The sequence below is a fragment of the Hypanus sabinus genome, chromosome 28 (assembly GCF_030144855.1).
Source record: "Hypanus sabinus isolate sHypSab1 chromosome 28, sHypSab1.hap1, whole genome shotgun sequence".
Classification (NCBI taxonomy): domain Eukaryota; kingdom Metazoa; phylum Chordata; class Chondrichthyes; order Myliobatiformes; family Dasyatidae; genus Hypanus; species Hypanus sabinus.
The window spans coordinates 29627785-29649331 of record NC_082733.1 but is presented as its reverse complement, the minus strand read 5'-3'; positions in this window follow the sequence as shown (position 1 = coordinate 29649331).

Below are 21547 nucleotides of genomic sequence, written 5' to 3'. Positions count from 1 at the left end.
TTGTCTAATTATCGTTCCTTATGTAAAAATTCAGAGATTCAGACTCAGACATTAGATCTTTTTGAATCGATATTGAAGGAATTAAAAAATTTAAGATGGCCTACTGAAGGCAAGTGACAGCTTACTGCTAGTTTGAAAGGCAAGTAATTTGACTAAAAACATTATTAGTAACACCTTTTCTGAATTAAGCTATCACCGCAAACAATAAAGAGGCAAACTGAGGCGAAGTGATTTTGAAGAAAAAGCCATGCTGGTACATTGCAAAATCAATGTAGATGAATTGAATTGAATTGAATTAACCTTATTACTTATATCCTTCATATACACGAGGAGTAAAAATCTTTACATTACGTCTCTATTCAAATGTGCAATTATAGTAATTTATAATAAATATTATGTACAACAGGATAGTCAATAGGATAGTCAACTGTAGAAATACAGCTGCATGAATTAAGCAGTCTGATGGACTGGTGGAAGAAGCTCTCCCGGAGCCTGATAATCCTCACTTTTATGCTATGATACCGTTTCCCAGATGGTAGCAGCTGGAACAGTTTATGGTTGGGGTGACTCAGGCCTCCAATGATCCTTCGGACCCTTTTTACACACCTGTCTTCACAAATGTCCTGAATAGTGGGAAGTTCACATCTACAGATACACTGGGCTGTCCGCACCACTCTCTGCAGAGTCCTGCGATTGAGAGAAGTACAGTTCCCATACCAGGCAGTGATGCAGCCAGTCAGGATGCTCTCAAATGTACCCCTATAGAAAGTTCTTAAAACTTGGGGGCCACACCAAACTTCTTCAACCGTCTGAGGTGAAAGAGGTGTTGTTGTGCCTTTTTCACCACACGGTCAGTATGTACAGACCACGTGAGGTCCTCGGTGATGTGGATGCCGAGGAACTTGAAGCTGTTCACCCTCTCAACTCCAGATCCATTGATGTCAATAGGGGTTAGCCCATCTCCATTCCTCCTGTAATCCACAACCAGCTCCTTTGACTTTATGACATCGAGGGAAAGGTTGTTTTCTTGACACTACTGTGTCAGGGTAATGACTTCTTCTCTGTAAGCTGCCTCATTATTATTTGAGATTAGGCCAATCAGTGTATTGTCATCAGCAAATTTAATTAGCAGATTGGAGTTGTGGGTGGTGACACAATCAGGGTATATAGAGAGTAAAGGAGGAGAGAGTGAGTGAGTAAAGTTGGAGTGAGTAATTCAGAGAAGAGAAGTTGAGGCAGGGGAGTTTTAATGCCCATCCAACTAACGCAGGTGCATGGTTGGATTGCTCTAAATGTCGAGCTGATTTGGAGAGGTCCAGAACGGCTTTGGGTTGGGCAATGAGATTTGGAGTGAGTTGCTATGCAGTGTGATCTAGGCCCGGAGCGTTTGGCTCCAGCAGGGCCGGGCCTTAATGCCAGGCACGATCTGCTGTTTGGACAATTGAAACGCCGTCCTGGATAGACTGGAAAGACAGGGTGCTGGAGCCAGAGGTGAGAGTCATGCCAATTTTGCTTGTTCTCCTACAATGTTCACTCCTCTCTCCATAACGCTGAGGCTGTGAGACTGCCTCAGCTGCTGTGCTTTGTGTCTGCGAGCTTCGTGGCGATTTTCCCCATTAATATGATGAACTGAGATCAAGGCTTGGGCCTACTCCAGGCTGCTCCAGGGATTCAAATCGAAGGACTCTATTTGGTTCAGAATGCTGTTGCTTGCTTCTATTGTTTGCATGATTGGTGTTTTTTTTTAATTTGGTTCCTTTGGGTGTCTTGCTTTATGGCTGCCTGTAAGCAGACAAATCTCAATTTATACATTCTTTGAGAATAAATGTACTTTGAATCTTGAATCTCAGCTCAGATGAGGAGCCCAAAATTCCTCATTACTGGGACAGATACATGCTAGGGGATGGGCACAAATTTGGATCAGGTTCACCAATCAGATGGAGAATTTTAATCATAAATTAGTTTTTCACTGAGGTTTCAAAGTTGCTCACTGCACTCAGCAGACATAAATTGCAGGATACTCTGCTGTCCAGTGCACGACAACTTCTGCCTTTAGCACCTGATTGTGCTCTCTATATACAGCTGACACGTATCGCGATGTACAGTGGTGGGTTATGACATCCAGTGCAAATAACTCTATCATTGGTAGCTCGTCCAGAAAATAAGCATTGCAAGTTATATCATCTGACTTAAACATCACACCTCTGCTTTATCAGCCACTAACCTATATTGAGCTGTGGATACAGCAGGGTTAGTGTAAATTTCAAAGAGACAGGAGAGGGAAGCTTTATCCAGATGCGCTCCTTGACTATGAATGAATGCTGATTTATTGCCTCTAGGCTGTAAGTGTGAATTTAAGTCACCATAACCCAGTGAAAATGTCCCTGCAGCTTTACTTTGCTGGTTCAGATTTTGGAGCTCTCTGCTAGTTCCCACTCTTCGATTTGAGAACAACAGCTGATGCGGGGCACAATGCCAGGATCGCAGTAAACTGCAACTAATGCGGAGCGTACCTCACCATCTTCTCAATGTAGAAATGTAAAACTAATAAGGAAGTCCTTTAACCCATCAAGTCACTGCTGGCCCATGAGTCTCATTCATCATGGCCCTGAAGTGATTTCCAGAATGAAGACCCAGAAGAGATCTAATTCCTTCATCTCTACAGGCAGTGAATTCCAGATCATAGTTATTAGAGTCATAGAGCACTACAACACAGAAACAGGCCCTTCGTTCCACCTAGTTCATGCTGAACTATTATTCTGCCTGGTTCCTTTGGCCTGCACCTGGACCATAGCCCTCCATACCCCTCCCATCCATGCACTTATCCAAACTTCCCCTAAATGTTAAAATCGCATCCACCACTTGCACGGGCAGCTTGTTCCACACTCGCATCACCCTCTGAGTGAAAAAGCTCTCCATCTTGTTCCTATTAAACATTTCACTTTTCATCCATAACTCATGGCCTCTGGTTCAAGTCAAGCTCTCTAGTTCTCTAGCTTCCTCGAGTTCTAGTCTACTCCCTGTGAATTTTTTTTAAAGATTCATACATATCTTTTACCCAAATTTACAAGTTTCTGTCCTTTGACAATTGAACTATCTGCTAATAGAACCACTTTCCTTCTCTTCACCTTAGATGTACATCTGGAAATGCTACATCAATCTGTTGTAAGTATCTACAAGTAGCTCAATAAAGAAATAAGCAAACTCATCGAATGAAGTCAAATAAGAGATTTGCATTGTATACTTACAATAAACTAGTTCAAGTTCAACTGGAGCTTTGTCTGGTTATATAACTCCCAAGTTAATTTTCAGATTCCACAATCATCTTCAAAGGCTTTTACAATCTTGTAAAAGAGATAATATTTCTTAAACCTTTTTTTTAGGTGTGTAGTAATGATGAAGTAACGTCTTCTCGAGACACTATGTAAAAGAGTAGAGCACTCAAATGAATTCCAGCCATGGTATGATCTTTACAAGGGATTAATCTTACAGTGGATGGACAGATTTAGCATTGTGACTTTGTAGAGAGTTATGAACTGGCATACAATAAGGGTGAAGTACTTGAGCTGTTCCTCACACTGCTGTTTATGTAATGTCAGTTGATCCCAAGTCTTTCTGTCCTAATAAGTGAGGCTCCCTAACAACAATGTGCTCTGGGACAACTGGCTCAACTTCAAAGTGTGCATCAATTTTTAAACACAAAAGGTACTACAGATGCTGGAAATCCTGAGCAACGCAGACAAATTGCTGGAGGAACTCAAGAAATTAAGCAGCCTCCGTTTTGTCTTGTAACTCCAAAGCATTGAACTCATTAAAAGGAAAAGACAGGAGTCCGAAATGTGAGTCTAACTTAGTTTTACTTTTAAGTGAGGCGCGCGTATCATGTCATGACATATGCAATTCACGTATTTTTACATACAACCGTAATTAATTATATAAATAACAAAGAATGCTTAATCAAACCATATGTTTACAAGATTACTCAAATATTACTGATATAGTTAATACTCAACAGCATCTATGGAGGATTTTGTCACAATTGATATCAATGTTGTTATAATGGATTAGACCATAAGATAAAAGAGAAGAATTAGGCCATTTGACCCATTGAGTCTGCTCTGCCTTCAGTTATAGCTGACAACTTTTTTCCTCAAGCCAATTATCCTGTCTTTTCCCCATATCCTTTCAGTCCTTTACCAACCTCACTCCGGTTGAGTGAACTCGGCCTTTTCTCCTTGGAGCGAAGGCGGATGAGAGGTGACTTGGTAGAGGTTTACAAGATGATGAGAGGCATTGATCATGTGGATAGTCAGAGACTTTTTCCCAGGGCTGAAATGGTTGGCACAAGAGGACACAAGTTTAAGGTGCTGGGGAGTAGGTCCAGAGGAGATGTCAGGGGTAAGTTTATTACCCAGAGAGTGGTGAGTGCGTGGAATGGGCTGCTGGCAACAGTGATGGAGGCGGATACGATAGAGTCTTTTAAGATGCTTTTAGATAGGTACATGGAGCTTAGTAAAATAGAGGACTGTAGGTAAGCCCAGTAATTTCTAAGGTGGGGACATGTTCGACACAACTTTGTGGGTGGAAGGGCCTGTATTGTGCTATAGGTTTTCTGTTTCTAATCAAGAACCTATCAATCTCTCTCTTAGAAACAGCTGAAAACTTGGCTTCCATAGCCCTCTGTAGCAATGAATTCCTCAGATTCAGCACCTCTGGTTAATAAAATTCTTCTTTATCTCAGTTCTAAAGAGACTTCCTTTTATTATAAGCCTGTGCCCTTGGATCCTGACTCTCCCACTAATAGAAACATCCTGTCCATGTCGATTCTATCCAGGCGTTTTAATCATGCAAGTTACAACCACAACACCATCAGAAATGCCCACTAGTTCTGGCTCTTTAACATTGGCCCTTGATTAAATCTCAACCGAATCGAAGGGATCACTTGTTCATATTACATCCCTCAACTCAGTTTCGTTCCTGCAAGGCTCAACATTGGGTGCAGGGAAACTGATGTGTAATTAAGACATGGCCATTCACTGTAACACAGCAACATTGTGCTGCCTGGCCGTTTGCCACTTTATAGTGTCCAGCCAGACTTAAACATAGATCTCATTGTTCAAGCAAGCATCCAATATTGTGCAGGTCCAAGAGTCAGAAATATACAAGAGCATTCAAAATCTATCAAAAACTCAATTAAGAATAAAGTCAACACCAAAAGCCGCAGACACTGGAAATCTGAAATGCAAACAACCAAAGGTTCCTGAACTAAAATATTGATTAGTTTTCTTTCCACAGAAGTTGACTAGCATGCTGAGTGTTTCCTACATTTTCTGTTTTTTTTTAAAGTTAGAACCCAAGGTTTATGATAATCATGAAAAGCAAACTTAATCATTAAATTACACTTCAAAAAGAAAATTGGAAGTTTCAAAGCAAACTATTTACCATCATCCTCATTGTGTGCCATGTTGTATGACATCATCATTAAGTGCCATCTCCTATGAGGTGGCTAACCTTGGTCTTTCCGTAACCATGATTGTCCTTAGCAAATTTTTCTACAGAAGTGTTTTGCCATTGCCTTCCTCTGGGCAGTGTCTTTGCAAGGCAGGTGACCCCAGCCATTATCAATGCTCTTCAGAGATTGTCTGCCTAGTGCCAGTGGTCACATAGCCAGAACCTGTGATATGCACTGGCTGCACACTACCTGCTCCGATGGCTTCACATGACCCTAACTGGGGGGCTATGCAGGTGCTACACCTTGCCCAAGGGTGACCTGCAAGCTGGCAGAGGGAAAGAGTGCCATATGTTTCCATTAGTAATACTTCCACCCCACACCCAAAGCAAAACTCAACTAGTTTCAAGACAGAGTAAACTATTCTCCCCTTTTTTAGAGTAAAACCTCCCCTTTTCTCTCAAAGCCTTTTTTCTCCACTCAAGCAAAGGGATTCATTGTTCTCACATCTGATCTGACCTGACACAAGCTCGGCAAGTGATTTCCTCAGTACAACAGCTGAGTTGAAGAAGCAAGTTCATTGGCAGTAGACTCATTAGGGAGTTTGGCACAGTAGAACAGCCAGGCTGTTACTACAGCAGCTGAGCCAGCAAACTTGGGCCTTGAGCATTTTCACCAAATCCTGAAATTACAGGGTGAGAATTCCCACAAGACCTCGCCTGTAATGTTTGTACAACACGAACAACAGCAGCAAAGCTGCAATGTAAAGATGATCTGAGATGACTCAAAAGTGTGATCCCAAGCCTCAGTTCAATGCATCATGGGCACATCGCTCCCCACCATTGGTAATATTCACATGAAATGCTCAAAGAGGCAAAGTTCGTCATCAGAGATCCCCACCATCAGGGTCATGCTGTCTTCTCACAGCTACCACCGGCCTGAAGTCCCACACCATCAGGGTTAGAACTGCTGCATCCCCTTCAGCCATTTAGTTCTTAAACCAACCTGCACAACTTCGCAATGACCATTTGACCTCTCTGTGTGGCAATGGACTTCTGCGGGGGGGGGGGGGTCCTAACTTCTTTGTTTCTTGTAAAAATTAGGTATAATTTATACTTAGTTTATGTTTTTTGTGATTGCTGCTTATAGAACATAGAACACAGAAATCAACAGTACATTAGAGGCCCTTTGGCCCATGTTGTGCCTACTTTAGCAACGGCCTAGAATCTCCCTACCACATCGCCCTCTATTTTTCTAAACTCCATGTACCAATCTAATAGTCTCTTAAAAGACCCTACTGTATCCACCTCACCACCATCACTGGCAGTGCATTCCATGCACCCACCACTCTCTGGGTGAAAAACCTACTTCTGACATCTCCTTGTACCTACTTTCAAGCATCTTAAAACTAAACCCCCTCATGTTAGCTATTTCAGAACAGGGAAAAAGCCTCTGGCTATCCACAATATCAATGCCTCTCGTCAGATTATACACCTCTGTTAGGTCACCTCTCATTCTCTGTCACTCCAAGGAGAATAGGCCAAGTGATGTCTGATGTCAAATGCCTGTGGTGCTGCCGCAAGCACAATTTTTATTGCATATTCATGTAAGAATTCGGCCCAGTACATCACAGGTAAAACCTTCCCAATCATGGAGCACATCTACATGAAGTGCTGTTGTAGGAAAGCATTATCCATCATCAGAGATACTCCGCCACCCAGTTCTTCTCGCTGCTGCCATCAGGTAGAAAGAACAGGAACCTCAAGACTCGCACCACCAGGTTCAAGAACAGTTACTATCCCTCCACGTTCAGGCCCCATCACTGAGAAGTTCCCACAACCAATGATCTCACTTTAAGGACCCTTTATCTTGTTAGTTCATGTTCTCAGTATTTATGCTATTTACAGTAATTTATATTTGTTGTTTGTATAGTTTGTTAATCTTCTGCACTCTGCTTGATCTTTCACTGATCTTGTTAGATTTATTATTCCATAGATTTACTGAGTACGCCCACAAAAATTGAATCTATGGTGACATACATGTACTTTGATAACAAATTTACTTTGAACTTTGACCTTTGATTTACTTGTGGATATTGCAATAAGCTCATCTTTCAGTCTGAGACAACAGGCAGTACAAATGTTCCTTTGCAGCTCAGATCCCCTGCATATTTTGTTTCTGTGCAGCGGTTAGCGCAACGTTTTACAGCACTAGCTGTAAAATCAGTCAGGGTTCAATTCAATAAGGAACTCATACATTCTCCACGTGACCATGTGTGTTTACTCCTCACATGGCATGGCATTTTTGAGGAGTATTTTTGGTTTTTTTTATGGGTTCTTTTGGGTTTCTTGTTTTGGTGGCTGCTTGTGAGAAGTAAAATTTCAAGATTCTATAATGTATACATGCTTTGATAATAAATGTACATAGAACTTTGGACTTTAACGCTTGTCCAGAGCACATCCTTGGATATGTTGGTTGTTGATGCAAACAATGTATGATTCAATGTTTATATGTTCATGTGACAAATGAAGCTAATCTTTATCATTTACCTATCCAGATTCAAAGGCAAAGATCTCCTTGAATTAGGCTACTGTCTGATGAAGAACATGGTGCTACTGAAGCTGGTAGAAGCTTTGCTCCTTCCTGCTCACAATACTATAAGGTAAGTATTTATCATTTCCTTTCTTTTCAAATCTTTTTATTATCATTATTCAAAAATAACACAGGTACATCGAAGTAACAACACTTACAATGCCTTGAAAGAAAGAAATTATCTTAAAGATTGAAAATTTTTGTGAATAAAACAAACCCTACTAAGCAAGAAGAGTGAGAAAAAAAAGAAACCCATTGGGAGTACAACCCTGGAGCCATGCTTCATACAGAAATCTTCTAAAAATAAACATCAAGCCTCCAACAAGAAAGAAAGATATACCAAGAAAAAAAATTTACACTTAGATCGTGGAGGAAATCTATCAGTTAACTGAAATGATAATAACGAGCAAATGAGCCCCATCTCTTCTCAAAATCAAATAAAGTTTCCAATTTAATTTTCTCCAAGCTAAGACACAGTATCACTTGAGAGAACCATTGGGACAAAGTAGGAGCTGATATATCCTTCCATTTCAACAAGATGGCCCTCCTAGCTATCAATGTAACAAACGCAATAACATGTTGGTCGGACACAGAAATACCATGGATATTTTGAGGAATTATTCCAAAAAGCACAGTCAATTTATTAGGTTGTAAGTTGATTCTGAGTGCTTTAGAAATTGTCAAAAAGACTGACTTCCAAAACCGTTTTAACACAGAACATGACCAGAACATATGTATTTATCATTTCCTCTGGCCACCCTGATATCCCAGATCAGGGATGTAATGTTAAGACTTTATTAAACACTGGTGAGGCCTCACTTGGAGTATTGTCAGCAGTTTTGTGTCCCTTATCTTAGAAATGATGTGCTGAAACTAGAGATGGTTCAAAGGAGGTTCGCCAAAATTATTCCAGGATTGAATGGCTTGTTACATGAAGTGCTTGATAGCTCTGGGCCTGTATTCACTGGAACCTATCAAATGGTGAAAGGCCTTGATAGAGTGGATGTGGAGAGGATGTTTCCTATGGTGGGAGAGTCTAAGACCAGAGGGCAGAGCCTCAGACTAGAGGTACATCCTTTTAAAATGGGTATGAGGAAGAATTTATTTTGGCTGAGAGTGGAGAATTTGTGGAATTCTTTGCCACAGAGAGCTGTGGAGGCCAAATCTTTATGTATTTTTAAGGCAGAAGTTGATAGATTCTTGATCGATCAGGGCATGAAGGGATACGGGGAGAAGGCAGGAGATTGGAGCTGAGAGGAAAATCGGATCAGCCATGATGAAATGGCGGAGCAGACTCAATGGGCCAAATGGCCTAATACTGCTCCTATACCTTAAGGAAACTGAGCTTAGTTACTTCTCTGGGGGAAGGGAAAATCAAACATCCTCACACAACGTTTTGTTCTGTAAAATGAATGCTTGAGAATCACTATCCCAATGCTAGTGATGTTGGCTTCAGTGAGGATGTAGTGTGATCTCCCAACTCAACGCAAAGAATTTGCTGGAGATATCACTAGTAAAACCTCTCCATTCTCCAGATGTGTTGTTACTAGGTCTCTAGCTTTGGACATAGACTAACACAGTGAAAAACTCTGCATTCTTAAATGAGTTTTCCAAATGATTTAATGTTAACCTTTTCTGGAGACAGAAAAAGTTGCAGATGCCAGCATCTGCGTTTGTTGTTTCTGACTTATTTTCTTCAGAGAAAACAGTTTGATAAGTGCTGAGCTCAAGTGTTTTTCAGTGCCAAAATAAAGAACAAGTAAGAAAACTGACTTGTTCCATTGGCTCAGGAATGTCTACAAGCTAATTGGCACATTGACCTCATTCAAATCAAAACTTTAAATTAAACATGTCAGCTACATGTACAGAGATCAATAGCTTGTATCGGAGTTGTAATTTTAGACTCTAAGCAAATGTTTTCCAAGTAACAACAGTAAACCTTTAGGGTGATTTTCAACTGTTAACCTTAGTCAATAATGTCAATAGTAAGAATTGATTAATGAAGGACTGCTTTCTTGGAAACATTTGGTGAGAACCAGTGTGCATTATGTATTGAATGTTGGACACTCTGCCTTATGTTGTGACACTACTAGGATAGAGAAGCTAATTCCAGACCTAAAAGAGTCTGGGAACAGCAGTGCAAAAAGAGAAGGATGCTATGTAAATTTGAAATTATGGGGATGTTATATATAATGTTTCACAATTTTTTACAAAAAGCTTTGCTGAAATGTCTTTTGGATTTATTGCTAAAATCTAAAATTAGTTCAAAAAATTAATAATATTGGTGAGCTAAGGACGGAATACTCTAATAGGGCAGAGATAAGTAATATTTGAACTACATGGTGCTCAGAAAGAAAAAAAGAGAAAAGATGCATTGATTAAAGTTACTATGACAGTATATACAAACCCCATTTCCAGAAAAGTTGGGATATTTTATAAAACGCAATAAAATCTGTGATATGTTAATTCATGTGAACCTTTATTTAACTGACCAAAGTACAAAGAAAAGATTTTCAATAGTTTTACTGACCAACTTAATTGTATTTTGTAAATATACACAAATTTAGAATTTGATGGCTGCAACACACTCAACAAAAGTTGGGACAGAGGCATGTTTACCATTGTGTTACATCACTTTTCCTTTTAATAACACTTTTTAGTCATTTTGGAACTGAGGATACTAATTGTAGTAGATTTGCAATTGGAAATTTTGTCCATTCTTGCTTGATATAAGACTTCAGCTGCTCAACAGTCCGTGGTCTCCGTTGTCTGATTCTCCTCTTCATGATGCGCCATACATTTTCAATAGGAGATAGATCTGGACTGGCAGCAGGCCAGTCAAGCACACACACTCTGGGTCTACAAAGCCATGCCGCTGTAGCCCGTGCAGAATGTGGTCTGGCATTGTCCTGCTGAAATAAACATGGACGTCCCGGGAAGAGATGTGGCCTTGATGGCAACATATGTCTCTCTAAAATCCTAATATATGCCTCAGAGGCAATGGTACCTTCACATACATGCAACTCACCCATACTGTGGGCACTGATGCACCCCCATACCATCACAGATGCTGGCTTTTGCACCTTTTGCTGATAACAATCAGGATGGTTGTTTTTATCTTTGGCACGGAAAACTTGACACCCATTTTTTCCGAAAACTAGCTGAAATGTGGACTCATCTGACCACAGCACACGATTCCACAGTCTTTCGGTCCATCTGAGATGAGCTCGGGCCCAGAGAACTTGCTGGCATTTCTGCATAGAGTTAATGTATGGCTTCCTTCTTGCGTAATATAGTTTCAAGTTGCATTTCGGGATGCAGCGACGGACTGTGTTAAGTGACAATGGTTTTCCGAAGTACTCCCGAGCCCAGGTGACTATAATTATCACAGCAGCATGACGGTTTCTTAGGCAGTGCCGCCTGAGGGCTTGAAGATCATGCGCATTCAACAGTGATTTCCGACCTTGCCCTTTACGCACTGAGATGTCTCTGAATTCTCTGAATCTTTTCACAATATTATGTACTGTTAATGTTGAAAGATCTAAATTCTCTGCAATCTTGCGTTGGGAGATGTTCCTTTTGAACTAACAATTCTCTCACGAATTTTGGCACAAAGGAGTGAGCCATGACCCATCCTTGCTTGCAAAGACTGAGCCTTTGATGGGCGCTACTTTTATACCCAGTCATGATACCTCACCTGCTACCAATTAGCCTGCTTAATGTGGAGTCTTCCAAACCGGTGTTACCTGAATATTCTGTGCACTTTTCAATCTTATTTTAACTCTGTCCCAACTTTTGCTGAGTGTGTTGCAGCTATCAAATTCTAAATTTGTGTGTATTTACAAAATACACAAAGTTGATCAGTAAAACTATTGAAAATCTTTTCTTTGTACTTGTGTCAGTTAAATAAAGGTTCACGTGAATTAACATATCACAGATTTTTGTTTTTATTGCATTTTGGAAAATATCCCAACTTTTCTGGAAATAGGGTTTGTATATAGCTAGGGTACCTAAGACTTGTGCACAATACTATAGTACTGTTACAAATTGCACTGTACAGCTGCCACAAAAAAAATCATGACATATGTGAATGATGAGAAGCCTGATCCTGATGTGGGTCTGTATTGAGGACTGAGAGTTAGGAGGGGGCAGGGAGAGGGGAATCATGGTTGAGAAAAGTGGAAGGGAGTGTGGAGGGAGTGGGAAACTCCAGAGAGACATTCTGTAGTGATCAATAAACCAATTGCTTGGAATCAAATTACCTTGCCTTGTGTCTCGGGGCTGGATGTCTCTGCACCTGTGCCACCCACTCTCTGACCTTGGCACTCCTTCTTGGCCACCTGTCCCCCAACCTCCCTACGGCACTCCACCCTCGCTGTTCTCAAAATCCTTTGCTCCCACCAAATTTACAAGCTCGCTGTCTTCTCCACTTTTACAGACACAGTACTGTGTATAAGTCATAGGCACTCTACCTATATATATGTTCCTAACACTCTTGAGTAGTTCAGTACAGTTGTTTGAAGATAGTATTTTTTGAGATACAATTACAAAATATTGCCACTGAGAGCTCAGTGTAGATCACTACATAGTGAGGAGAAAAAAAAAGTGCAAATTTGGAACTGGTCTTCAGGAAAACGCAAGGAATTTCAAGTCATGGTAACAGCTGGTTTTAACTATTCTAATATACTGGGCAGGGCAGAGGAAGAATTTCAGAAATGTGTACAAGGGAACTCAATTGATTAGTATAGTTGCAGCCAACAGGAATCAGATTCAGACCTGATCCTGTTCAGTGGAAAACAAGTAATTAAAAACACAACACATCATTCACTGAAACTTCTGCCATCCCCAAAGGGACCCTATGACCAAACTGATGCACCATCAATAAGTCTTGGAGACGTGAGGCGAGATATGGGCTTTTATTGGCTGGAAGAAAGAACAAGCAGCAATTGACCACCACACTGCATCCTGGAGACTGAGGCCAGGGGGGAGTCCCCTATCGCCTTTATACCGGGGTCTGTGGGAGGAGCCACAGGAGCAGTCAGCCGGTGGGGGGGGTGGGGGGGGGCATGTCCAGACAGGTATATGTAATTCCCCACACAAACCTATCTTTATCTCACCCCTACTCTCCCCTTTCCATCAATCCCTCCCAACTAATCTCCACCCCATCCCCGGCACTTACCCCTGCAAGTGGCCAAAGTGCTGCACCTTGCCCATTCACCCCCCCCCTCCCCCGCCTTGATTCAATGCCCCTAAACAGACCTTCCTGGTGAGGCAACACTTCACCTGCAAGCCGGCTGGAGTCGACTATGGTACTCTGTGCTCCTGATGCCACTCTCTCTACGTTGGGGAGACCCTTTGGAAATTGAGCACCTGCATTCCATCCACCAAACGTGTAACTTCCTGCTGGCCAAATGTTTTAATTCTGATTCCCATTCCCTTTTGAACATGTCAGTCCATGGCCTCCTTTTGTGCCTTGATGAGGCCACCCTCAGGGTGGAGGAGCAACACCTTATATTCCATCTGGGTAGCCTCCAACATAATGGCATGAATATTGATTTCTTCTTCCTGTAAAAACTAGTCCCCTCCCCTGTTCTTCTAATCTGGCCTCCTACCTTTTCTCAACTGACTATCACTTCCATCCGGTGCCCTTCCACCTTCCCTTTCTCTTAAGGTCCATTCTCCTTTCCGATCAGATTCTTTCCACTCCAGCCCATTACCTTTCCCACCCATCTGGCTTCACCTTTCGCTTTCTAGCTCCTTCCCCTCCCCCAATCTTTTTATTCTGGCATCTTCCCCTTCCTTTCCAGTTCTAAAGAAGGGTCTCGGCCTGAAACATCGACAGTTTTTTTTTTCATTTCCATGGATGCTGCCTGACCTGCTGAGTTCGTCCTGCATTTTGCATCTGTTCTTTGGATTTCCAGCATCTGCAGAACCTCTCGTGTTTAAGTAAAAGTAATTATCATATTCAGTTACAAGAGGCTGCAGATGCTGGAATCTAGAGCAAAAGAGAAACAGACTGCTAGTGGAAATTAGAAAGGCAACTTTTGTAGGGGGGCTAGGAATGATCAACTTTTTAGGTTAAGACCCTGCATCAGGTCCTCAATCCATTTTCAATTCCATTCCCCCCACAGATGTTGCTTGATCAGTTTAGTTTCTCAAGCAACTTGACATTTCAATCATGAATTTAATGAGTGTGGTGTAGCTATGGAAAAGCTAAATGTGAAATATTCAACTGGAGGAGAACTAGCTTCACTGCTCTGCAAAGTCATCTGGACTGGAATCAAATAGTTTTGTGGTTAACGTATCACTTTATGGCACCAGCAAGAGTGATCAGGGTACAATTCTCACCACTGTCTGCACGGAATTGGAACATTCCCTCTGTAACCATATGTGTTTCCTCCAGATGCTTCAGTTCGCTCACACATCCCAAAGGAGTACAGGTTAAGGGTACTAAGTGGTGAATATGTTATGCTGGCACCAGAGCCATGACAACACTTGCAGACTACCTCGGTATAATCCTTAGAATGTGCTGGCTGATGCCACAAGCAACATATTTCACTGACTGTTTTAATGTTTCAATGTATACGGGACCAATAAAGCTAAAACAAATCTTTATCTTTATGTAAAAAAAAGCAAAACTTTATCAGTTCACTTGTGTGATCCTTCTGCATCAATAGTGTGAGCACAGTAAGACAGACAGACAGACAGACATACTTTATTGATCCCGAGGGAAACTGGAAATTGGAAAGGGAGGGAAAGTGATGGCTGGTTTAAAGAATTCCACTATTTAAGAAGGGTGGGAAGCAACAGAAAGGAAACTATAAATCTGTCGTTTGCCTGACATCAGTGGTTGGGAAGTTGTCAGAATCGATTGTTAGGGATGAGATTACTAAGTACCTGGAGGCACCTGACAAGATGGGCCAAAGCCAGCCTGGTTTCGTGAAAGGAAAATCCTGCCTGACAAACCTACTGCAATTCTTTGAGGAAATTACAAGCAGGGTAGACAAAGGAGATGCAGTAGACATGATGAACTTGGATCTTCAGAAGGCCTTTGACAAGGTGCTGCACATGAGGCTGCTTAGCAAGATAAGATGGAATTACAGGAAAGTTACTAGCATGGGTGGAGCATTGGCTGGTCAGCAGAAAACAGAGTGGGAATAAAGGGATCCTATTCTGGCTGGCTGCTGGTTACCAGTGGAGTTCCACAGGGACCACGACTTTTTACGATGTATGTCAATGATTTGGACTACGGTATTAATGGATTTGTGACTAAATTTGCCGATGATACAAAGATAGATGGAGGAGCGGGTAGTGTTGAGGATACAGAGAGCCTGCAGAGAAATTTAGATAGTTCAGCAGAACGGGCAAAAAAGTGGCAAATAAAATACAGTGTTGGAAAGTCTATGGTCATGCACTTTGGTGGAAGAAATAAACAGGCAGACTATTATTTAGATGGAGAGAGAAGTCAAAATGTAGAGATGCAAAGGGACTTGGGAGTCCTTGTACATGATACCCTAAAGGTTAACCTCCAGGTTGAGTTGGTTGTGAAGAAGGCGAATGCAATGTTGGTATTCATTTCTAGATGTAGAGAATATAAGAGCAGGGATGTGATGTTGAGACTCTATGAGGCACTTGTGAGACCACACAACGTATTGTATGAAGTTTTGGGCTCCTCATTTTAGAAAGGATATACTGACCTTGGAGAGAGTTCAGAAAAGATTCATGAGAATGATTCCAGGAATGAAAGGGTTACTGTATGAAGAACGTCTGGCAGCTCTTGGGCTGTATTCCCTGGAGTTCAGGAAAATGAGGACGGATCTCATAGAAACATTCCAAATGTTAAAAGGTTTGAAAAGATTAGATATGGCAAAGTTATTTCCCATTGAAGGGGATTCTAGAACAAGAGGGCACAACTTCAGGATTGAAGGACGTCCTTTTAGAACTGAGATGTGGAGAAATTACTTTAGTCAGTGTGTGGTAAATCTGTGGAATTTGTTGCCACAAGCGACTGTGGAGACCAAGTCATTGAGTGTATTTAAGGCAGAGATAGATAGGTTCCTGATTAGCCAGGGCATCAAAGGAAATGGGGCGAAATCAGGAGAGTGGGGATTACTGGAAGAATTGGACTAGCCCATGATTGATTGGCGGAGCTGATTCGATGGGCTGAATGGCCTACTTCTGTTCCTATATCTTATGGCCTTGTTGCATCATGGTCTGAGCCCATAATCTTCTACTATTTCTAATATTGCTTACAGATTTTGGAGATGTTTCTTGTCATCCTCACTGGAAACAAGGATATCATCCAGGTAACACTGAATGCCTGGGCAGCCTTGCAACATCTGGTCCATAGCTTTCTGCCAGAGTGTAGCTGCAGATCAAAGAGTAAGCTTATTACAGCAATAAAGTTCTTTATGATTATTTATGGTAAGAAACACATTTATCTCTTCTTCCATCTCTGTCTGCAGATAGGCAACATTGCTGAAGTGTTTCCCACAGAAAGATTTGCAAGTGTATCCTCTAAGCTAAGCAGAGTATATTGATCTACTTTCAGTACTGGGTTGATGGTGACCTTATAATCACCTCAAATCCTGAAAGATCAATTCTTCTTGGCCACTGGGACCACTGGTATTTCTCATGGATTACAGTCAACTTTGAAAAAAATTACTTCACCCTCCATGTGAGCTTGTTCACTGGCTGCATTATCATAGATGGCATAAGGAATCAAACGGGCTTTTATAAAAGTTGTGTCTGGCATTTTCAGCTAACACTATTTTACCATTGATATGTTTGAGTTTTCCAATGCTATCCATGAACACTGCTGTGGCATCATCCAGTACCTTTCTTAATTTGAATTCAGTTGACTCTATTGCAAGGGATGTGGCATACAAATGGTGGGTGGATCTCCAATTCAGTTGCAGTTGTCCCAGCCAATCACAGCCCCCTCAAAGCTGGCACTCCTATTTTTACCACACACAAGCCCAGTGTTGCTTATTGTTCATTGTATTTCACTGTTATGAAGGTCATTCCCACAGGAGTTGTCTTTTCTCAAATATGTTTTTATTTGGATATCTGCAGGCTTCAGTTCAGTGTTTGAGATGTTGTTTGAACTTATTTTGTGGAACGACTGAATGAAACAAGCCAGTGTTGAATTCTATTTTAATCAATTTTCAGCCTGCTTCTGATGGAAGCCATTTTGCTTGCCTTTTGTTAGTTTTCACATGGTAAATATCAAGGCTACCCAGTCCTGTGCAATTCTCATAAGTTCATCTAAGTATTCCACAAACTAAACCATCTCTCTGTTCATCAATAAGCCCATCACTGAAATGATAACGCTCAGGCTATTTCTTCAAAGCAGCCACATACGCTGAAATTGACTCCCCTACCTTCTGATTCTGCTTATGAAATCTAATGCATCCTGTAGTCAACAATGGTTTTGGTTCTAAATGTTCCTGCAATACATTCATAATATCAGCAAAGCTCATTTCATTGGGTTTGGATGGAGCAATTAAACTTCTAAGCAAACTGTATGCTTTTCCACCTATTGCACTCAATAACACTGACACGGACTTCCCATTGGTTATTTCATTTGCTTCAAAATACTGCTCAATTTGTTCAGATTACATCATCCAGTTATCTGTTGTGCAATCAAACGCTTCTATCTTTGCAATGTAGCCAGTCATTTCTGCTTATATTTTTATTTATTTATTATTATTATCACCTGGTGCTCGCTGCTTATGAAACCATGACCATACTTGTTGCGTGTTAATTTTGTCCATTTCCTGTCTATCTTTTTAACTCGAACACCTCCTTCCCCTTCTGAAGACAAATGTGCTGTGTGTCAGCAGGTCGGTAGTTACAATAAAGAACACTAATCTGTGTACTGCTGACAAAAAAAATCTGATAATGATGAGAGATACACAGGACTGGTTAGCCAAGAAACCAGTAAAATGGCTTCCACCAGAAGATCAACAGCAAATTAACTAAAATGGAATTGGACACTGTATTGCCTGTTTCAGTCACTCCACAAATGAATTTGAATGGCATTTCAAAGATACTGAACTGAAGCCTGCAGATATTCAACAAAGAACATATACTGAAGAACAGATTACTCCTGTGGGAAAGACATTCATAACAGTGAAATATAACAATATTATATTATGTTATAACTATATAATATAACTAAAAAGCCACATTGGGTTTATATGTGGTAAAATAGGAAGGCCTGCATTGATAGGTTGAGATAACTACAACTTGATTGGAAATCCATCCACTATTTGCATGCCACAGCCCCTGCAATAGAGTCAATCGAAAGTAAATTAAGAAAGGCACTTGATAATGCCACAGTATAATGTTCAAAGATGGCTTTGGAAAACTCAAACAGATCACAGGTATTAACAGTGTAAAGTGAAAATGCCATGCCCATTGGGTTTGTTATACCATCTGAAATGAAGTAGCCAGTGAGCTAGATCGCATGGAGTTTGAAGGAATTCTTTCCACAGTTGAATGGAGCCCATGGGCAATGCTAGTGGTCTCAGTGACCAAGAAGAATAGGTCTGTCAGGTTATATGGTCATTTAAGGTCACCATCAACCCAGTACTGAATGTAGATCAATACCCTCTATCCATGATAGAGGTGATCTTTGCAAACTGTTCTTCAGCAAAGTGGACTTTGCAGATGCCTACCTACAGATGGAGATGGAAGAAGATTCCAAAGTGATTCTCACCATAAATACTCACAAAGGGCTTTATCACTGTAAATTATGCTGTAATTCTTGGAGCAGTACCAGCACCTGCACTGTGGCAGAAAGCTATGGACCAGGTGCTGCAAGGCTACCAGGCACTCACTGTTAGCTGGATGATACCCTTGTTTCCAGTGAGGGTGACAAGAAACATCTTCAAAATCTGAAAGCAGTGTTAAAAAGATTAGAAGATTATGAGCTTTGAGCATGACAAGGCAAGGGTGAATTCTTTAATCCAAACATCACTTACTGTGGTTACACCATTGATATACAAGAATTACACAAGTGCGCTGAGAAAATTCAAGCAGTGGTGGATACTCCAAGGCCAAAGGACATGTGATAGTTGTGGTTTTTTTTAAAGGATTTGTCAATTATTTTAACGGGTTCCTGGAAAACCTGGTTACTGTGCTCCACCTGTTGAACTCATTTCTTCAGATTGAAATGAAATGGCAATGAGCAAAGCAATGTGAAATGGCACTCCAAAAGGTACAGCATATGGTGATGTCAGAAACTGTACTCATACATTATGGTCCACATCATTCAGTGGAGTTTGCCCATGACACCCTGCCTTATGGAGTAGGTGCAGTCATGTCACCCGTTATGAGTGATGAAAGTGATGGCCTTTGCATCAAGTTTCCCTACTGCTGCAGAGAAAAACTGTACACAGATTGACAGAGAGGTCTTGAGTGTGCATGGGAGAGAGTTTACCCTCATTAATGTTGATCGACCACTAGCGTCAATTTCCAATCCACCGAAGGGTGTTCCGCTAACCCTAGCAGCACGAAAGCAGAGATGCGCTCTAGTTCTTGGAGGACACAATTAGAAGATTGAATTCAAGAGGTCAGCTAATCATGGAAATGCTGATGGATTGTCCTGTTTATCTTTGGAAAAGGAAATACCTGAAAAATTTAATGAAGCAGACATTCCTCTTGACATATTCTCCCTAATGCAAATCGGAAGTCTCCTTAGTGCAGCAGAGATTGGGATTGAGAATGTTGTACCATCCAAGCTGAGGAAGAAAGTGTTGGAGCAGCTACATGCCAGTCATCTGGGCATGGTCCAAATGAAAGCATTGGTTCAAAGCTTTGTCTGATGGCCTGCCTTAGATCAGCAGCAGATTGAGCAGCTTGCCATGCTCTGTTCGGGATGGCAGCATGTTCGTTCTGTTCCTGAGTCATCCCTCGCACTCACGCTTGGATCTGCTCAAACCCAGTCACAGAAGGACTATGCAGGAGAAGCAGCTGAGACAAACTGACGGCTCCTCAAACAAGCAAGCTTGATGTTTCACTCCTGGAGAAGCAAGGGACTACAGAAGTGAATAAAATTGGGTACTTGGAAAGATTAAGGACAGAATTAGACCACTATCCTACACAGTAAGGATTGTGTGTGATGTCAGCTGGAAAAGGTACATCGATCAATTGAGGAGAGCAGAGTCAACTGTTGAAGAAGGAAGGTGTCCAGAGCTGTCAGAACCACTTCCTGCAGACCCAGAAAAAACTCCTACAACCACCATGGATGAGGCCCCAGAGTCTAAGATTGTTGCACAGCCACAAGTCACTGCTGTGAGGCCAAGTGACCCCCTTGTCAGCAAAGCTGTTATCCCATAACAGTAAGAAATTCTCCACTACAATTAAATCTTTAGGTCTAATGGGACCATTTAAAATCTACTATGCTGTGGTTGTCTATATAGTGCCTTATATAGTATACTATATACATACACATATACATATATATTATATGTGTATATAAGATGACTAGAGAGCAATATGTTACATATTTGAGTTGAGATGCATTCTATATTGAGTTGGAGTTTATAGCTATGCAGGGAGGAGTGCATTTAATATCTTAGTAATATTGTAAATATATTGTTTGATTAAGCATTCTTTGTTCTTTACATAATTCATTATTGGTTATATGTAAAAGTATGCAAATGGTATACGTCATAATGCCGCCATGTCATATATGAGCACCTCACTAAAAGAAACTAAGTACACGTGCATTCTGGCTCCCATGCATTTCTTTCAATTAGTTTTTGGAGTTACAAACCATGACATCTGCCACTGTAGATATGTAATTCAAAAGAAGCACTGTCAGCCCGAAATACTGAAGTAAACAACGTCATTTTAGCTATTGAAATTGCATTGGTTCATTTACTGTTACTTTTGATCCTGAGGTTATATAACAATGGTGTACATTGCGTTTGAGAAACTCTATCAAGAGAGTCTCCAGAAGAATGTCTGCTTGTCATGATGAATAAAGACCTCTCTATCACCAGCTTCAGTGTCTCACCAGAGACTCAGATCACAGTTACAACAAATGGGGCTAACTGGATGAATCCAAAGGGTCATTCAGACTGAAAGGCCTTTATCTGAATCTATGACTCATATTAAGTGTGGACTACTATTTTGAGAATCTTAAGAGACTACTTAATTCCTGGTAAACAGTCATTGTGCACTCAATATCCAGCCATTTGGTGACTCCCTCGAGTCTGTACTTGCCAAGGCAAGAAAATAAAAAAGGGAGGAAGGGTCTCAGCATAAAATAATTTATTTTCTGATCACAGGAATCAAAATCAGGGAATCAGGTTAATTATCATCGGCATGTGTCGTGATAGCTTCTATTTTTTAAAAACTGCTGTCTTTGAATTTGTAATCTAAAATTAATTATGTTCTACATTACCTTTAATGAAGATAACAAAATGAAGCAGGCATGGGCTTATAAATAGGGAGTTAGAAAACACTCACAAAATGTTAAATATGCACCAGAGC